Consider the following 16,005-nt stretch of genomic DNA (forward strand, 5'->3'; position numbering starts at 1 on the left):
ATCCCAGAAGGCCGCCATTAGGGACACAGCACACAGGCCAACACGAAGATTTGTTTTTATCACATTCAGCCTCAGGCGCCACTGACAATCTAACCACTCTCAGTGTCTGTGTGTTTGTAAGACCACTGCCTGATTATGGTACAGCTGCTGGAAATTCCTAAGGATGCAACCTTTTTCATGTCACTTTATTTTCTTCTCATATTTCTGCATTTCTGTTCTAAAGAAATATCTTCATACAATATGTGAATCTCATTTTCTTTAAAAAAAAATACTAATTTCTGTGGGGCAATTTGGAAATCTTATGGATGTTTAATATAACAACAGTGTGTGGATAGGTGTGTGCATTTTAGTGCATAAGAGGGGAGGGTGTGGGGTGTATGGAAAGCGAGGGGTAGAATGAGAGAGCGTGTTAGAGAAAGGAAGTGTGTGAGAGAGGAGCAGAGTTTAAAAAAAGAGGAGAGAAGTGTGTGAGAGAGGAGAATGTGTGAGAGATAGATTAGTAGTGTGTGGGAGAGAGAGAACTCTGAGTAAAAGAGGGAAGACACGGTATGAAGATTGTGTGAGAGAGGGAGTTATAGATAAATAAATTTATTTATTTATTTAAATGTTGCCATTCCAGACAATATCAAGTTTTTTTAATAAGAATACACTGTCTGAAAAAATGCTTCCCGGACAGATTTTTGGGTTCCTAAATCCATGATCTTGCTGGTTCATTATACAGGCTCCATGAAACAAGCCTAGTAGGCTTTATTAATATTATGGTCTCCTGTCTGCTAGATAATAGAGATCCACAGGAGAATGTGACTCAAAGTTTCAGCTACTTCCTTGGAACTTTTAGTCACGTACCTGTGTGAAGTTCTATCATTACAAGGCTAAAGTTGCATGTAACTTACACTTATATACCCCTGTGCAGCTCTGTTATCATAGGGGAGACCACACTCTTAATTGAGTCTAACTAGGATTATTTAATAAGCAGCCTACTTCATCTAGCTGTTGTCTTCCCCAGAACCCCTAGTTTATGTTATGCACTTTTTTATGTTTATCTATTAGAATTATTACTTTATGTATCATTATTTAATTTCTTATTGTATAAAATAAAAAGATTAAAATTGCTGCATAAGAAGGTGTTTTGCAATGGCTAAACATATGTTAAGATTTGGTGGGGTAGTGGGTGTGGCATGGGCAGTTTGTGGGTGGGATCAAAAGTGGATATTAACATTTTGGCCAGGATAGTAGCTTAGTACTGGAAATGTTGAGCCCTGTATATATATGTGTGTGTGTGTGTGTGTGTGTGTGTATGTATACACCTACTGTATATTTCAAATAAGCAGTAGAGTTTTTCTGACAAGTTTATATTTTCTGCCATTTTCCGTCCCCCTATCATGTGACAGACATCAACCAATCATAGACTAGTATATGTATAGCCTGTGAGCTTGTGTACATGCTCAGTAGCATTTTGTTCCCCAGAAGGTGTATATAAAAATATTGTGCAAAATTTGATAATGGAAGTAAAGTGTCTATAAACTGCAGGTTCTTTCTGAATCATAAAAGTTTATTTTGACTTGAGAGTCCCTTTAAACTTGCCTGATTCAGATAGAGCATTTCTTTTTTTTTAATTTCTTTATTTACGATCCAACATGGTATACATTGATAAAGAAACAAAAAGGCAATAAAGAACACCTCGCAGGGTATCTTATAAACCTTAACAAACAATTGTTGGATATTTTTTATATTTTCATTAATAAAACATCATGAGAAAATTAATTGAAATACACACAAACAGCTAGACATAGCCAGGGCACTCCCACTAAAGCCAGCCTGGGAGAGGCCCGACTACACCCAACAAGACGGGAACAACAAAAAAAGAAAAAATGGGGAGGGAGGGGAAGAGGAGAGAGGGGGAAGGGATAAAAGGGAGGGACAGAGATGGCAGAACTATTACCAGAGCTTTATCAATACTAAATCAGGAGTTTCTGAATGGATAAATTAAGTAATCAATTTCACTGGAAGAAAAGGTTTTAATAAGAAATGACCATTTAGAAAAAAAAAAACTTATATCATGCTCGTCGTTTGAATTAGTATCCTTCTGTTCTAGAATACATAGTTTCTCTTGTTAAGTGTATTCAGTCCACGGGTCATCCATTACTTATGGAATATATTCCCTTCCCAACAGGAAGTTGCAAGAGGATCACCCAAGCAGAGCTGCTATATAGCTCCTCCCCTCACATGTCATATTCAGTCATTCTCTTGCAACTCAACTAGTTAGGAGGTTTGTGAGAGGTCTGTGGTGTTTTTATACTTAGTTTATTTCTTCAATCAAAAGTTTGTTATTTTAAATGGCACCGGAGTGTGCTGTTTGTTCTCAGGCAGTATTTGGAAGAAGAATCTGCCTGCGTTTTCTATGATCTTAGCAGAAGTAACTAAGATCCACTGGCTGTTCTCGCACATTCTGAGGAGTGGCGTAACTTCAGAAAGGGAATAGCGTGCGGGGAACCCTGCAAACAAGGTATGTGCAGTAAATTATTTTTCTAAGGAATGGAATTGACTAAGAAAATACTGCTGATACCGATGTAATGTAAGTAAAGCCTTTATTACAGTGAAAGTGACTGTTAACAGGATGATTTAAATATATACAGTAAAGTAATTTTCTAAGGAATGGAACTTGACTGAGAAAATGCTATTAATACTGAAGTGATGTTATAAGCCTTAAATGCAGTAGGAGGACTGGTATCAGGCTTATCAATAGAGATTCATACTCCTTAACAAAAGGATGTTTAAAACGATTTTACTGGCATGTTTAATCTTTTGTGAGGTACTTTGGTGATAAAACTTATTGGGGCATAAATTTTTTCCACATGGCTGACCGGTTTTTCTGCATAGAAACAGTTAACTGAAACTCCCTATGTTGTAATATTGAGTAGGAGGGGCCTATTTTAGCGCTTTTTTGACGCAGTAAAAATTTAGGCTTAGTCTTCCTGCTTCTTCCTGCATGACCCAGGTCGTCTCCAGAGAGCTTAAGGGACTTCAAAAGTCATTTTGAGGGAGGTAATCAGTCACAGCAGACCTGTGACAGTGGTGTTTGGACTGTATTAAAAAACGTTTTTTTCTTTACTGCTTATAAAAAACCGTTTTTTGGGTGTTAAGGGGTTTATCATCCATTTGCAAGTGGGTGCAATGCTCTGCTAACTTAATACATTTACTGTGAAAATTTTGTTGCTATAACTGATTTGGTTCATTGTTATTTCAACTGTGACAGTTTTTGGTGCTTCTTAAAGGCACAGTAGCGTTTTTCTTTATTGCTTGTAAAATTATTTACAGTGTTTTCCAAGTCTGCTAGTTTTATTGCTAGTCTGTTTAAACATGTCTGACACAGATGAATCGTTTTGTTCACTATGTTTAAAGGCCAGTGTGGAGCCCCATAGAAATATGTGTACTAAATGTATTGATTTCACTTTAAATAATAAAGGTCAGTCTTTATCTATAAAAGAATTATCACCAGACAACGAGGGGGAAGTTATGCCGACTAACTCTCCTCACGTGTCAGTACCTTCGCCTCCCGCTCAGGAGGCGCGTGATATTGTGGCGCCAAGTGCATCAGGGGCGTCCATACAAATCACTTTACAAGACATGGCTACTATTATGAATAATACCCTGACAGAAGTATTATCTAAATTGCCAGAATTAAGAGGCAAGCGCGATCGCTCTGGGGTAAGAATAGAGCGCGCTGGTGCTACAAGAGCCATGTCCGATACTGCGTCACAGTTTGCAGAACATGAGGACGGAGAGCTTCATTCTGTAGGTGACGGATCTGATCCAGGGAAACCGGATTCAGAAATATCTAATTTTAAATTTAAGCTTGAGAACCTCCGTGTATTGCTAGGGGAGGTTTTAGCGGCTCTGAATGACTGTAACACAGTTGCAATTCCAGAGAAATTATGTAGGCTGGATAGATACTATGCAGTACCGGTGTGTACTGATGTTTTTCCTATACCTAAAAGGCTTACAGAAATTATTAGCAAGGAGTGGGATAGACCTGGTGTGCCTTTTTCCCCACCTCCTATATTTAGAAAAATGTTTCCAATAGACGCCACTACACGGGACTTATGGCAGACGGTCCCTAAGGTGGAGGGAGCAGTTTCTACTTTAGCTAAGCGTACCACTATCCCGGTGGAGGATAGTTGTGCCTTTTCGGATCCAATGGATAAAAAATTGGAAGGTTACCTTAAGAAAATGTTTGTTCAACAAGGTTTTATCTTACAGCCCCTTGCATGCATTGTGCCTGTCACTGCTGCTGCGGCATTCTGGTTTGAGTCTCTGGAAGAGGCCATTCACTCAGCTCCATTGGATGAAATTATGGACAAGCTTAAAGCACTTAAGCTAGCTAATGCATTTGTTTCTGATGCCATTGTACATTTAACTAAACTAACGGCTAAGAACTCCGGATTTGCCATCCAGGCGCGCAGAGCGTTATGGCTTAAATCCTGGTCAGCTGATGTGACTTCTAAATCTAAATTGCTTAATATTCCTTTCAAGGGGCAAACCTTATTCGGGCCCGGCTTGAAAGAAATTATCGCTGACATTACTGGAGGTAAGGGTCATACTCTTCCTCAGGACAAGGCCAAATCAAAGGCCAAACAGTCTAATTTTCGTGCCTTTCGAAACTTCAAGGCAGGAGCAACGTCAACTTCCTCCGCCCCAAAACATGAAGGAACCGTTGCTCGTTACAGACAGGCCTGGAAAACTAACCAGTCCTGGAACAAGGGCAAGCAGGCCAGAAAACCTGCTACTGCCCCTAAGACAGCATGAAGGGATGGCCCCCTATCCGGAAACGGATCTAGTGGGGGGCAGACTTTCTCTCTTCGCCCAGGCGTGGGCAAGAGATGTCCAGGATCCCTGGGCGTTGGAGATCATATCTCAGGGATATCTTTTGGACTTCAAGGCTTCTCCTCCTCAAGGGAGATTTCATCTTTCAAGGTTATCAGAAAACCAGATAAAGAAAGAGGCATTCCTACGCTGCGTACAAGACCTCCTAGTAATGGGGGTGATCCACCCAGTTCCGCGGACGGAACAAGGTCAGGGATTTTATTCAAATCTGTTTGTGGTTCCCAAGAAAGAGGGTACCTTCAGACCAATTTTGGACCTAAATATTTTAAACAAATTCCTAAGAGTTCCATCATTCAAAATGGAAACTATTCGGACCATCCTACCCATGATCCAAGAGGGTCAGTACATGACCACAGTGGACTTAAAGGATGCCTACCTTCACATACCAATTCACAAAGATCATCATCGGTTCCTAAGATTTGCCTTTCTAGACAGGCATTACCAATTTGTAGCTCTCCCCTTCGGGTTGGCCACAGCCCCGAGAATCTTTACAAAGGTTCTGGGCTCACTTCTGGTGGTTCTAAGACCGCGAGGTATAGCGGTAGCTCCGTATCTAGACGACATCCTGATACAGGCGTCAAGCTTTCAAATTGCCAAGTCTCATACAGAGATAGTTCTGGCATTTCTGAGGTCGCATGGGTGGAAGGTAAACGTGGAAAAGAGTTCTCTATCACCTCTCACAAGAGTCTCCTTCCTAGGGACTCTGATAAATTCTGTAGAAATGAAAATTTACCTGACTGAGGCCAGGTTATCAAAACTTCTAAATGCTTGCCGTGTCCTTCATTCCATTCCACGCCCGTCAGTGGCTCAGTGCATGGAAGTAATCGGCTTAATGGTAGCGGCAATGGACATAGTGCCATTTGCGCGCCTGCATCTCAGACCGCTGCAATTGTGCATGCTAGGTCAGTGGAATGGGGATTACTCAGATTTGTCCCCCCTACTAAATCTGGATCAAGAGACCAGAGATTCTCTTCTCTGGTGGCTATCTCGGGTCCATCTGTCCAAGGGTATGACCTTTCGCAGGCCAGATTGGACGATTGTAACAACAGATGCCAGCCTTCTAGGCTGGGGCGCAGTCTGGAATTCCCTGAAGGCTCAGGGATCGTGGACTCAGGAGGAGAAACTCCTCTCAATAAATATTCTGGAGTTAAGAGCAATATTCAATGCTCTTCTAGCTTGGCCTCAGTTAGCAACACTGAGGTTCATCAGATTTCAGTCGGACAACATCATGACTGTGGCTTATATCAACCATCAAGGGGGAACCAGGAGCTCCCTAGCGATGTTAGAAGTCTCAAGGATAATTCGCTGGGCAGAGTCTCACTCTTGCCACTTGTCAGCGATACACATTCCAGGCATGGAGAACTGGGAGGCGGACTTTCTAAGTCGTCAGACTTTTCATCAGGGGGAGTGGGAACTCCATCCGGAGGTGTTTGCTCAACTGGTCCATCGTTGGGGCAAACCAGAACTGGATCTCATGGCGTCTCGCCAGAACGCCAAACTTCCTCGTTACGGATCCAGGTCCAGGGACCCGGGAGCGACGCTGATAGATGCTCTAGCAGCTCCTTGGCTCTTCAACACAGCTTATGTGTTCCCACCGTTTCCTCTGCTACCTCGACTGATTGCCAAGATCAAACAGGAGAGAGCATCGGTAATTCTGATAGCGCCGGCGTGGCCACGCAGGACCTGGTATGCAGACCTAGTGGACATGTCGTCCTGTCCACCATGGACTCTACCTTTGAGGCAAGACCTTCTAATACAAGGTCCCTTCAATCATCCAAATCTAGTTTCTCTGAGGCTGACTGCATGGAGATTGAACGCTTGATCCTATCAAAGCGTGGCTTCTCCGAGTCAGTTATTGATACCTTAATACAGGCACGAAAGCCTGTTACCAGGAAAATCTACCATAAGATATGGCGTAAATACCTGTATTGGTGCGAATCCAAGAGTTACTCATGGAGTAAGGTTAGGATTCCTAGGATATTGTCCTTTCTCCAAGAGGGTTTGGAAAAGGGCTTATCAGCTAGTTCGTTAAAGGGACAGATTTCTGCCCTGTCTATTCTTTTGCACAAGCGTCTGGCAGAAGTTCCAGACCTCCAGGCTTTTTGTCAGGCTTTGGCTAGGATTAAGCCTGTGTTTAAAACTGTTGCTCCTCCGTGGAGCTTAAACTTGGTTCTTAAAGTTCTTCAAGGAGTTCCGTTTGAACCCCTTCATTCCATTGATATTAAACTTTTATCTTGGAAAGTTCTGTTTTTGATGGCTATTTCCTCAGCTCGAAGAGTCTCGGAGTTATCTGCCTTACATTGTGATTCTCCTTATCTGATTTTCCATTCAGACAAGGTAGTTCTGCGTACTAAACCTGGGTTTTTACCTAAGGTAGTTTCTAACAGGAATATCAATCAGGAGATTGTTGTTCCATCATTATGTCCTAATCCTTCTTCAAAGAAGGAACGACTTTTGCATAATCTGGACGTAGTCCGTGCCCTGAAATTCTATTTACAGGCAACTAAAGATTTTCGTCAAACTTCTTCCCTGTTTGTCGTTTACTCTGGACAGAGGAGAGGTCAAAAAGCTTCGGCAACCTCTCTCTCCTTTTGGCTTCGTAGCGTAATACGTTTAGCCTATGAGACTGCTGGACAGCAGCCCCCTGAAAGAATTACAGCTCATTCCACTAGAGCTGTGGCTTCCACCTGGGCCTTTAAGAATGAGGCCTCTGTTGAACAGATTTGCAAGGCGGCGACTTGGTCTTCACTTCACACCTTTTCAAAATTTTACAAATTTGACACTTTTGCTTCTTTGGAGGCTGTTTTTGGGAGAAAGGTTCTACAGGCAGTGGTTCCTTCCGTTTAAGTTCCTGCCTTGTCCCTCCCATCATCCGTGTACTTTAGCTTTGGTATTGGTATCCCATAAGTAATGGATGACCCGTGGACTGAATACACTTAACAAGAGAAAACATAATTTATGCTTACCTGATAAATTTATTTCTCTTGTAGTGTATTCAGTCCACGGCCCGCCCTGTCTTTTTAAGGCAGTTCTAAATTTTATTCAATACTCCAGTCACCACTGCACCCTATGGTTTCTCCTTTCTCGTCTAGTTTCGGTCGAATGACTAAATATGACATGTGAGGGGAGGAGCTATATAGCAGCTCTGCTTGGGTGATCCTCTTGCAACTTCCTGTTGGGAAGGGAATATATTCGATAAGTAATGGATGACCCGTGGACTGAATACACTACAAGAGAAATAAATTTATCAGGTAAGCATAAATTATGTTTTTTTCATGCAGCTCTTGAGCTCTGGAATACTGGGGGTCGTCCTACCTTTCCATTTTTTAAAGATTAAGTATCTAGCCGCTAAAATGGCCGTGTTAACAAATCTATAGTTTACCTGTCGATTTTTCAAGTCCTCCCACAGGAACAATATATGTGTCAGCTTTAATGTCAGAGGGGAAATCCCTAAGGTTTTATTAAGCCAATACTGTAACTTCAGCCAGAAATGTCTAATCCCTGGGCACTCCCATGACATATGTACAAGGTTAGCCGCTAGCAGCGAACACCTAGGACAACTATGAAAATTAAAATTTCCAGATTTGAAGTTCTTCTCAGGGGTAAAGTATGTCATGAAAAGTAACTTGAGATTCTCTCCAAGAGGCGGAAATAGTGGTTCGCGTTACTTAAAAAATTGAAGATTGGATAAGATCAGTATCCACAAAGCTCTGCAGAGTAGCTGTAGCCCATTTGGAAGAGATCTTTTCCAAATTAATATTGCCCTTTAAGGAGATCAGAGCCTGATAATAAGGGGACACTGACATATGTCCATTTTTAGCTAAGACTAGCCAGTTTTCAATGCTCCCTAATGTCCAATTCCAGCCAAATTAGTTTATTAGATCAAATGCTAAATGTTTTACTTGAAGGTATGCAAAAAAATCCTTTTGAGGTAGATTAAACTCCCCCCGAAGGGTCCCAAAAGTTTTAATACACTTATTATCGAAATCTAATAAATGGGAATCATTATATAGACCTAGTCTGGACCATCTCTGAAAAGGTGAAGTTTGGAGTCCTGCTGAAAATTGTGGATTACTTAGCAACGGCATGTATTTAGATATCCCATAGTCTAGCTCAAGTAATTTACAAACCATTCGCCTGGAGTGGATTAAATACAGTTCTCATTTTTTTTCACCTCCTTGGGTAGTGAACTAGAGTTGCAATGTATTATTGCTGAGGGCAAAAGTGGAGCAATTACACTTCTCTCCTATTCGTTGTCTGTGGCATAGTCCTTGTTAAAAATCCAATCCATCACTAGACGCACAAGAAAAGCATAGTTATAAAGTTTGAAATCTGGTAGGGCAAGCCCTGCAAATTTTCTAGGAAGGGAGAGTTTAGGTAATGAAATTATGTTTTTTTTTTTGTTTTGCCAGATAAAATATCTCAAGGCAGAATTAAACTTTAGAATTTCTTTGCCCTTAAGGATCAATGGAGTGTTTTGAAGAACATATAGAAGTTTAGGAAGACAAACCATCTTGTATAAAGCTATTTGACCTGATAAAGATAAAGGAAGATTATGCCAGTTTTTCAAGCTCTCCTTAATTTTGTTTAACATTGGAGAAACATTAAGACTGTACCACAAATCAGGATTGGGGGAAATTGCAATACCCAGGTACCTAAAAGATCCAGAGACGAATCTAAATGGTATGTTTACGGGGGCTCATTAGGATGTTTAATCCACATAAATTCAGATTTAGTAGTATTAACCTTGTATCCAGAAAAGGATCTGAACTATTCTATAACTAACCCTTTAAGGACACAGCTTTCAGTTTGCTCAATTGTTTTATGAAGGAAAAATTCCGTCATATGTCCTTAAGAGGTTAAAAGAAGTTTTGGAATGTTAATAGAGGTATTCCTAGTATAGATAAGGATATCATCCGCATACAAAGCTATTTTCATTTCCTTCTTACCTATCCCAATCCCTTCAAGATGATGTCTGACGTAGATAGCAAGGGGTTCAATGGAGAGGTTGAAGAGAAGAGGGGAGAGGGGACATCCCTGCTGGGTGCCTCGTCTAAGCAATGTGTCTGTGGAAATCAATCCATTAACTAATATCCTTGTAGAGGCTAAGTTATATAGATTGTTAATGAATATAAGAAAACTGCCGTTCAGGCCAAAACATTGGAGGGAGTAAAATAGATGATCATAGTGAACTGAATCAAAGGCTTTTTCTGCATCTATTGAAATGATTGCTAAATCCGGAATGCCCCCCCCCTCCACTATCCAGCCCCTCCCTAGTTTTAAAGTAGTCAATGGTAAGAAAAACGTCTCTTATTTTGGCCCATGAATTACGTTTAAACATAAATCCTGCCTGATCCTTATGAATGATAGTAGGAAGAAGGGATTGCAGCCTAAATGCTAAAATGGAAGTATTTTATAATCTGCATTCAGCAAAGCTATGGGCCTATATGATTCCTTTTTTTTCAGGATCTTTCCCTTGTTTTAGAATTAAAGTAGTGTAAAAGGCAGTGAAACTAGAACTAGGCTGATTACCCTTGATGTAGATATCGTGATATAGTAAGGTTAAATGTGAAACAATTACAGGAGATAATATCTTATAAAATTCATTAGGAAGAGCGTCTGGGCCTGAAGCTTTGTTCAGGGAGAGATCTTGGATTGCTCTGGATACTTCAAGTTCAGAGATAGGAGAATTAAGAGTTTCAATCATTTCATGTGTGAGTGTTGGGTACGAGATTTTGCTCCAAAAATCTTCATGCTCAGAGAGGTTTGAATTTTTGAGGGAGTAGAGATCTTGGTAGTAATCTGAAAAGCTCTTTGGAAGCTCTGATGTTGATAGTTTTACCTTCAAAAGATAAAGAATAAATCAAAGACGAGCCTTTATCCCTCTTAGCTAGCCTTGCCAAAATTTTCCCAGTTTTATTTCCATATCTGAATAGTTTGGCCTGAAGTCTCAGATCTTGCTGGGAGGACCTCTGAAGATGGAAGGAATCTCTTTCCTGTAACAATCGAGTATATCTTGCCCAGCTAGCAGGTGATTTCTCTATTAAATGATTGTTGTATGCATTGGATACTGACTTCAATATTTCCTTTTCTCTTAGTTTGATTTTCTTTGTCCTGTTGATGGCATAAGCTAGTATCTCCCCCTGAAGAACAGCTTTCGCAGCATCCCAGAATATAGCAGGACGATTAACATAATCATGGTTAAAAAGAGAGTATTCTTCGATCTTGGAAACCAACCAAGTTTTAAACTTAAAGTCTGATGCCATATGTCAGGGATACCAGACAGCTAAGGGTACTCCCAACCCCCCCCCCCCTACAACCTCACCCCTGTTGTTTCTCCGTGGTTTTGGGCTCCTCAGAGCAACCACAATCTCTGGAAGCTTTTGTTTGCTTGTTTTGTGGAGAGCTGGTGTATGACCAGGAAAACCCTCCTAGGCTGGCCAGGCTCCTGGAACTCCCCGGTCGGCTGCCTCACAACGGACACCTGCCTAACTCCTCTCAGGCTGGCCGGGCTCCTGGAACTCCCGGTCGGCTGCAGGACAGTCGCTAAATGTACCCCTGGTTGCTCCAGCAGCCCTTTGCCCCAGAACTCTGCTCTTTTGGGAAATGGTAGCCGCTAGGGAGGACAAGAGCTGTGGCAATTATTAGAGGGGATCTCCCTTGGGAACTGGGTGTTTTGGACACCCCCTAACCCCATAACTTCAACGGACTGTAACTCCGGTCCCCAGTAACGAATCATGCTGATTTTTAGACTGTGGCATCTGGGGACCGAGAGCTTTAAAATGACACCCTGGAAGTGCAGCCGGGATCACCCCGAAACCGCCATCCCAAGGTATTGGGATTATGTGAGACTGTGGCCCCTGCTAGAATCACTTTCCTGGGCTACATAGAAATCACTTTCCTGGGCTACATAGCAGCCTGTTCCAGGCAGAGGAAAGACGCTCTGGCAGAGCTACCTAGTCTGGGTAGCTGGAGTCTGCCACAGGGTGGGACCCTGAGTACTGGTGCTGTCGGGCATCAGGGGTGGTTACAGGCTGTGGTCACTTGCCAGCTACATAGCTGCAGTCGGCAGGGAGGAAGCAGGACCTGGTCGATGGCGCTACCCAGTCGGGGTAGCGGGGTATCCGTCACATTGGCTGGCAGCGGTGGGATCTGCTTCTTTCACACAGTTGCTGCTGACAGAGGAGATGTACCACAGTAGCCAGTAAATATGGAGGCAGAGTTTCTAGGGAGAGTACAAAAGATGCTGACCAGAACAAACGATCCTTGTTCGGAACAGGACGTTCTGGCAAGGAGGAACCTTGCCCTCTGAGACCTCTGGTGGGAGGCTCTGCAACAGGAGCAGGAAAATGGAAACGGTCTTCCCCACGAATGACACGAGATTCCGGGTTCGGTGGCGTGCTCTCTGGCGTTCCAGCTGTGACGTGGCGTATTGTGCGCCCCTTCCTATGTTTCCGCCCGGTGCGGTGTGGTCTATGTCTGAGTCCTCTGTTAAAAAACTAACAGACGTTTCTGACCCACTACCGCTGTTGTCTTCCTTGGCTTCCATGGGTCATAATATAAGTCAACTACGTTTTCAAGTAATAGATCAGATAGAAAAACCCAGGAGAGGAGGTGACAGAGAACATATTTTGAAAAGAAAGGAAATGTTCTGGATTAACAAATTAAACGCCCTAGAACCCAATGGTTAAAATAAAGATTTTGATTGATCTTTGTTCTTATAAATGATGAGATATTTATATTTGGCTGTATCTTTTGTGCTAATGATTCTGATTTATTGGAGGATTTATATAGGTTTGTGTAATGTAAATATTTTTTTAAAAAAAGTAAATATATTTTTTTTTAATGATACATGTGTAATGCAATTAATAGTCAATACTAGAGAAAGAAGTGTTCTTCATTGTATTATACATGTGTAATTTTAATGAATGACCACTAGATGGCATTGTACTAACAGGTATAAAAGACACACCTGTATACTGACAAATTAGACATGATTAAGAACCAGTAAGTGGTTTGAAATGTTGTTGTTTGTTTATGGACCCTGTGAAAAGAAAATAAAGGTCCTTTTATTGTACCCTGGAGGCTGGAAATCTGTTTATTTGAGTACTACATTGGGACCTGGCTAGTCCTATTCCTTGCCACAGGACAAGCATAAACAGGTGCTGTATCCCATACCTACAATTGAAGACAAAAACAAATACCCACACAGATAATAACCCAACACTTGTGGACCATCTCCACTCATTATTTGTTCATAGCGGAATATTAGAGACGGCAAAAGGGATCACGTCAGACCCCTGTTTTTCAGGAGAGAGTTCTCAGTGCAGAATTTCTCCGCCTCTTTAGCTGTATCAAAAAAATGTATTTGATCCTCTACCATAATCTTCAGTCTAGCTGGGTAAATTATAGTAGCTCTGATGCCTTGGTTTATTAACCTAGTACAAATTGGGGCTAATTCTCTTCTTTTTGCAACTGTTTCTGCAGAAAAATCTTGAAATATCATGATTTTTGCATCCCCCTAATAGATGGGCTGATTCTTACAGTAATATTGTAGGAGTATGACTTTATCTTGGAAATTTAATAATTTGGCTATAATAGGTCTAGGTCTTGTGGGCTCTTTACCAGCTGTATATGGGCCTAACCTATGTTCCTTTTCTAGTACAATTTGTGGCTGAGAATGTGGAATATTTAGGAGTTGGGGTAAGGTAACAGTAGTTTGTTTAAATCTTCATATTGTTTTTCTTCCGGTACCCCAATAACTCTAAAGTTATTCCGTCTAGAACGATTTTCTAAATCCTCTAATTTGACCTGTATTTTTAGGAGGTTAGTATACATAATTTCTAATTTAGTGTTGTGGCTCAGTGTCAAGTCTTCTAATTCGGAAGTTCTTTGCTCTACTTCTGAGAGTCTGGCAGAGAATTGTCTAAATTCATTTGTCAATAGAGAGAAATCCTGTTTTATTTCATTCTTAAGAGTATCACATTTAGGGGTCAAAGCATCAGATATACTGGAGACCAGCGCCTGAATATCCAAAGGCTCGCCCGGATGTGGGGTATTAGAAATAACAGGGTGTATGTCCGCCGAGATCTCGAGGGTGTTCTTGTTCCTCCTGTCCCTTTGACGAACTGCCATAACTGAAGGTGAAGTTTTAGCATGAGTGGTTAAAAATGTATCCATGTGCTTATAGTCCTGGGTGAAGAATTAGTGATCAGTGCTTGCGAGTGAACGGTGAAGGGGAAAAAGTGACGGGTGGGGCCCACCAGATTGTGTGCAGTAAAATTAAGAATTATTAAGTGATTCAAAGTGAAATTGTGAAAGAAGAAGGAAAAAGGGGAAAAAAAGGAGGAAGTGGATTGAGAGGAAAGAAAAGATGTGTAGGAGTGGGTGAGAGAGAGAAAGAAAAGAAGAAAAAAAAAAGCATTTCTTTTTAAGACACTTTAAATTAACTACTTTTATGGGATGTTCTTTGTATCCCTTGTTTAAAAAGAATACGCACATATCCTACACTAGTGGGAGTTAGCTGCTTATTGGTGCCTGCACACATTTATCTCTTGTGATTGGCTAACTAAATGTGTTCAGCTAGCTCCCAGTAGTGTATTGCTGCTCCTATATATGTATTTCATATGTATCTAATAACAGGTTAATATTATACATCTGTTTGCAACTAAATTCTGTTAAAGTAACAATTCCCATCAATAAAAACATAATATAATGCTGTATCCTGAGATTTTTTAGCACACAACAGAAAAATCTCTCACATTTAAATAAACAGTTTGTTACCTCCTTACTTATCCATATGATAATCACACCCTGAGGGGGAGGCAGGGACTCTGTATTCATGTGACACCAGAGGGGACAATAGACATCTATATGAGAACAAAAGTCCAGGTGTGACCCTCTCATTGTCTCCCAACTGACAAGTTGTACTCATGTGAGTCACACAGAGAAAGGTGACACTCCCACATTAGTATAAATATCTGTGTAACACTCAGTGATATCACAGGAGGAACCAGAGAGACTTCATACTTACAGAGCTTCTGCTAAACGGTAATATGCAAACCCTGACATAAATCTTTATTAACAGCCTCACACTGTTGTGTTTTATATAATGATGAGAAAATATTGTTCTGTATTTTGTTATGATAAAGATAAAATATTTCACTTCATATAAGAAACTCAGTTTATATAAAAAAAACTCAACTGTATTTAATTTGTTTTCTATATTTTTCATTCTGTGGTAATGAATATATTGTTTAGTTCTTCAATTAGAAAAACTAATTTAATACATAATAATTTACAGCAGTTTGTAAAATGAATGTTTGTAGCAGAACCAAACTATATTTTCAAGCTTGAGGGGTTCTGTCTAATAATACATTTGTAGGGGTTGTTCCTGTTATCCAATGAGCAACAGATTCTTAAGTATCAGCCAACCAGAATCCTGTATTTCCCTATAGGTTTATAACTAACTGTAGAGCCCAGATAAACCATTTTCATTTAATATTAGTCTGAAGCTGCTATTTGCTCCAGTAATAAATATCACTCAGCTTATGGCCCTGTTGTATCAGTCTCATCACATATACTGATCTAATCATAAATATCTTGTGATCTGCATATTATTTTATTTCTAATGAGGTTATTTTATAATACATTTCTTATTTTTATTAGCTGCACCTGTTTATCATCAGAACGTTTATCCCACTGATCTGTGACTGATTCTTGTTGTTAGTAAAGACCTTAGTAAGTGTATTCTGCACCTTCAGCTGCTGCTGTTTAGGTCACATGATCACAGACTTAAAGGGACAGTCAAGTCCAAAAAAACTTTCATGATTCAAATAGGGCATGTCATTTTAAACAACTTTCCAATTAACTTTTATCACCAATTTTGCTTTGTTCTCTTGGTTTTCTTAGTTGAAAGCTAAACCTAGGAGTTTCATATGCTAATTTCTTAGACTTGGAAGGCCGCCTCTAATCTAAATACATTTTGATAGTTTTTGACCACTAGAGGGCATTAGTTCACGTGTTTCATATAGATAACATTGAGCTCATGCACGTGAATTTACCATGGAGACCGCTCTGATTAGCTAAACTGCAAGTCTGTCAATAGAACTGAAATAAGGG

This window comes from Bombina bombina, chromosome 5 (genome assembly GCF_027579735.1).
Source record: "Bombina bombina isolate aBomBom1 chromosome 5, aBomBom1.pri, whole genome shotgun sequence".
In the NCBI taxonomy this organism is placed as follows: Eukaryota; Metazoa; Chordata; class Amphibia; order Anura; family Bombinatoridae; genus Bombina; species Bombina bombina.